Below are 4,630 nucleotides of genomic sequence, written 5' to 3' on the forward strand. Positions count from 1 at the left end.
ATCTTACAACCTAGAGTTTTATTCGGTGGTGGGTCATCCTGCCTTAAAACAAGTAGATAAGGCATTTGTATTTCCATGTTTCTCCTTCTCTCACAATTTTTCACCAGCTGTCCTGAGGAAGCGTTCTGTAGACCTTAAGACGCTTGCAAATGATTTGTATTTCATGTTGATCCTAAATAAGGTATTGCTCGTCTACGGATTTTAAGCTTCGTTTGGCTTCTATACATAAAAGTGGGTTGGGAGAGAGGAAAGTTTCATCCTAGATATAATGCAGGGCGGTCAGTCCCAGCATCCCAGCATTGGCCAGAATGGCTAGGAATTGTGAGAAGTTCCATAAGTCTAAACACATCTGGAGGACCACAGGTTCCTCACTTCTGCCCTATACTTTTTGGCAACTTTTTCTAGCCTGAATGCCCTTTCAGATTTAGGAAGCCTTCCTTCCTAAGGAAATGAAAGAGTTTTCCCATAAGGATAGGCTTCTAAGGTTATCAATTAAAAGACACTGCTGTTGTGAGTTACTCTTTTGTCTTCTCCTCTTTAACAGATTGTTTGTGGAGACTAAAAAAAGGACTGAAGAAGCAATGGAAAAACAAAGTTACAAAGAGAAGACCTCCTCTGGCCCCTTGTAAAATTCAGTGACCAAGACAGAATGATCATAGACTAAAACCATGATCTGGAACAACATTTTACCAGAACATATGTAATTGAAATAATTGTACGTACGTATGTTATTTCCACCCATCACTGCCTTGCTTGTTACCAGAAAGTAACTATATTTAGAACAAAAAAAGCAAATTATTTTGGTACAAGTTTTGCTTCGATTGTCTTTGTCTTAGAAACTTACCAGAAGGCACATTAAGATGCAAGGTATCAGGAAAGCATTTATTAATGCTAGCAGGGAAATAAATATATATATAGTCTGAATTCCAGAAAGAATAGGGTAACCTATTTATGGTTACATGAAACATCAGAAAAAAGTTAGTTAAACTAGTTTTCCTTTCAAGTAGTCTTTCTCACAGGATGTACCCAAACTGAAATATCCCTTTGGCATCTGCCCTGTCATCCCAACACAGACAGGTACCTTCTCAAGCAACACAGCCACCTCTTCCAAATCCTCAAGCAATAGTGTCCTTGACCTGTTTATTCAAAATGATTGTATGCCTGTGTTTTATCAGGCCATGTTCATGACCAAGAAGATGCATGAACACCCAAGTGTCTTCATACTTTGTAAAGAATGGCTGTTACCCGTAATATACTGGGCTTAGCTAAATTTAATACATACGGTCATAGATTAGAACTACAATGAGAAGAAATCTCATATATAGGCCAAGTTAATTTTTGTGGATTGCAGCCCTGTTTGTAGGATGTATCTAATAAGGCAGGCTGTAGTCCATGAAGTGTTTTCCAAAAAATCTTTAACAGTGTTCATGGGGCCACCGGAATCTGTTATTTTTTTTATGTAACTCTATGTTCCGCATAGTTTGAAAGTCTACTGGAGTACAGGCCTATTGTACCTATCCTTTGTAAATCGTTGTGGTGCCATTTAAATGTAATAATATTAAATAGATGTCCAATACGGTGTCTCCTAGTGATGAAATGTTTCTTGTATATAGCAATCATTTCAGTAGAAGAGGCAATTTCGTAAATTCTAAAATTTTCTTACTGCTATAGCAGGAGGTTTTCACACCTCCCATTGTCTGCAAGTTAGCTTGCTTTGTTTTGTAATTGGTTCACCTTGTGTATATTGGTAAGACTGCTCAGACAGGAAGATTGGCTACAATCAGAGCTCTGGAATACTACCAGATTTCAGCTTCTAATGACATGTTAGTCCTAAATGATTGGTCTTATGGCTAGTATAGGAAATGTGTGACCTTCTAGATACTGCTGGACTGCAGTTCTCACCAGCCTAGTCTTTGATGAGACAGAATGAGGCCCCCAGTCCTGCAGAACCAGAAGAGCCATTACAGTTCCATCCCTGTTCCAGAGGAAGACAGCAAAAGGGGAGTCTGGACACTGGCTTCTGCTTAAAGGGAAAATGGCTGTTGACTGCATCTCATTGCAACACAGGGCTGGGCTACAATTCTGGTCTACTCATTCCTCATAATATCTTCAGGAAAACAACTGATAATAACAAAAGAAAGGATAATGGATTTGCTGGGCTACTCATAGAGCCTTCTTAATATGTTGTCTTCCACATGGGTTTATTACATACTCCATCATCTACTAACAATGTGCGAATGATGGAAATCATAATCCAGTACATCTGGAAAGACTTCTGGATTGGAGAAAGCTGATTTATGTACATAGTTTTTTGCATGAACGGTTAAAAGGCTGTGGTTGAAAGGAGTGGTTAAATTTGTTCCGAACAAATTATTTTACAGTTCCCATCAATTATTCACCTCCCCAACCATTCATGTAGTGAGACTGGGACTGAAAACAATAACAAAAACGTTGTGCCTACTTAAGGTGTTATCCCCTAATGGAAAAGCTGGAACTTGGAAAATATAGTTTTCTGAGTTACAGTTCCCAGAATCCTGCAACTAGCATTGCCATTGGGTGGTGTGTTCTAGGGGTTGTTTCTTCTCTATAGCAAATTATACATTGTATATTTGTATATAAGTTTGTGTTGTTATGCACGATAAGTAACTGGAATCTGATTGATTGTTGGAGGTTGGATCTGTGCCAAAAGAGACGATGAAAGGGTTAAAAAGTATAATGGAACATTTCTGAATTGAACTATTATATGATCGTTTCCTAACTAAAGAATGGCTTTGAAATAAGACCGCATGTGTGTGTGTGAAAGAGTAACTGATGTAGAACAAATAGAAGTGAGTGAAGCTGTCCCCTCAGGATATGAAGATGGAAACAGAAAAGAATGTAGACCAAGGTATAACAGAACAAAGAGAAAAGTTAAGGGCTAAAGGAGAGAAGGAGGAGGAGCCAAGTGTGAGAAAAAAAGAGATTGAGATCTGTTTGGTTGAGGAAGGAAAGGGAGGAGCAGTTAATGTCAGTCTGAGGGGAGGAAGGTGAAGAGAGTGGAAGTGGGAGACAAGAGTTTAGGATCCCGGTAAAGTCAGGATGGAATAAGGATGGGGGGAAATGAGAAAGAAAGGAGAATAAAGGTGTGTGTGAGTTGCTGGAGGACTTTACGAATTTAAAAGTGGGAGGACTCTTGCCGGATCCAAAAAGAACAGAGGTGAGCGACGCAATACCAGACCATCTGGAATGGAGGGTGGTGGTCTTCCCTCGAGGACAAAGTCCCTCGAATAAGGTGATCAGGCCGGAATCTATCCATACCAGTCCTTGTCCTGAGGGAGATTGAGCCCGCCACCCTTGTTGTGGGACTATATGTGCAGTCAAGAGTGCTCCTTTGAGGAAGCCCACCGACCAGGAGTGCTTTGGATCAGCCCCGCAGTAACCGAGGAGAGACATCTCAAAAAGTTAAATTTATCCAAATCTGAACCTTGTTCAAATGTTGATCTGCTTGAACCCACAGAAGTTATCGTTGAATCCCCTACTGTTGGCCCTAATAAAAAATTAAATGTTCAACAAAAGACTCGCTTGTTATTTCCTGCCAAAGGAGAGGAACTGCTTCAACTGTTTAACGAACCCAATCACAGTGTGTGAGAGAGAACTATAAAGTTTTGAAGTGGTGGGAAGAGACCACTCTTAGCACTGAAGATCTGTTTTTGTGAAGCAGCTGTGAAAAAATAGTGTGCTCTTTTTGAAACCTGTGAAACCAAACACTCATCTCTATATGCAAAAGGAACTGCATGTACAGTGGTGCCATGACTTACAAATGCCCTGACCTACAAACAATTTGACTTACGAACAGCTTTGACTTGTGGCCGGAGCTTTGACTTACAAATGGAAAAAAGGCAGGGGGAAAAGGTGGGAAATTCAAACCGTTGGTGGCGAAGAGGCTGTTTCTTTGTAGCTCTTTCGGCCCAAGGGTTAGAGCAGGGGGTCAGGGAACTTTTTTACTTCTGCCGAGCAGGAGGAGGAAGGAGAGGTGGGGCGGCTCTGGATCGCCGCCTGGCGCAGGAAGCCGGTGCGCTCCTTACCCATCCCTGGCGCAGGTCTACTTGGGAATAAGCGCCACAGAAGTAAAACACACATATCTTTAAACATAGAAATGACAAGACATTATACCTATGTATACCACTGATCATTGCTGAGACAGTGGGTAGGAAAGGTAAATCAGTATCACATACATACACATACACGCTGCAGTTCTAGGGGAAATGATCCCCCTTGTCTCCAGATGGCTATGTTTTGCTATCTAACCTGGTCAGCATGGGTCATCTATTCTGCTCTTAGAAGCAGTGCTGAGGTACTGCTTGAGATCTTGCAGCCTTTTATTTTATTTATTTATTTATTTAATTTATACCCCGCCTATCTGGCCCACTGGACCACTCTGAGAATCTCTTCCTTTAATCTGCAGCTTTGAAGCCAGGTGCAGTTATGCAGTGACTTCAGAATTTTTATAAGTCTTTATTTCTCATAGCAAGACCAAACTCTTCCTGTCTACCCCCACCATCCAAGTACTGTATAATAATCACTATCAGAAGACATCCTGTTTAGCTGGGAAACATGAATCAGTTTAAAACAGATGGCCCAAGAAACTTGA

At 40.8% G+C, this 4,630-nt stretch overlaps 1 long non-coding RNA gene across 1 annotated transcript; it reads left to right on the top strand.

Moving 5' to 3' along the window:
- The first annotated feature begins 42 nt into the window (after positions 1 to 42).
- Positions 43 to 1,576, top strand: LOC140708492 (uncharacterized). Its single transcript, XR_012088704.2, has 2 exons — positions 43 to 181; positions 545 to 1,576. It is a non-coding gene; the product is annotated as an uncharacterized LOC140708492 (long non-coding RNA).
- Positions 1,577 to 4,630: the final 3,054 nt, after the last annotated feature.

This window comes from Pogona vitticeps, chromosome 6 (genome assembly GCF_051106095.1).
Source record: "Pogona vitticeps strain Pit_001003342236 chromosome 6, PviZW2.1, whole genome shotgun sequence".
NCBI classification, from domain to species: domain Eukaryota; kingdom Metazoa; phylum Chordata; class Lepidosauria; order Squamata; family Agamidae; genus Pogona; species Pogona vitticeps.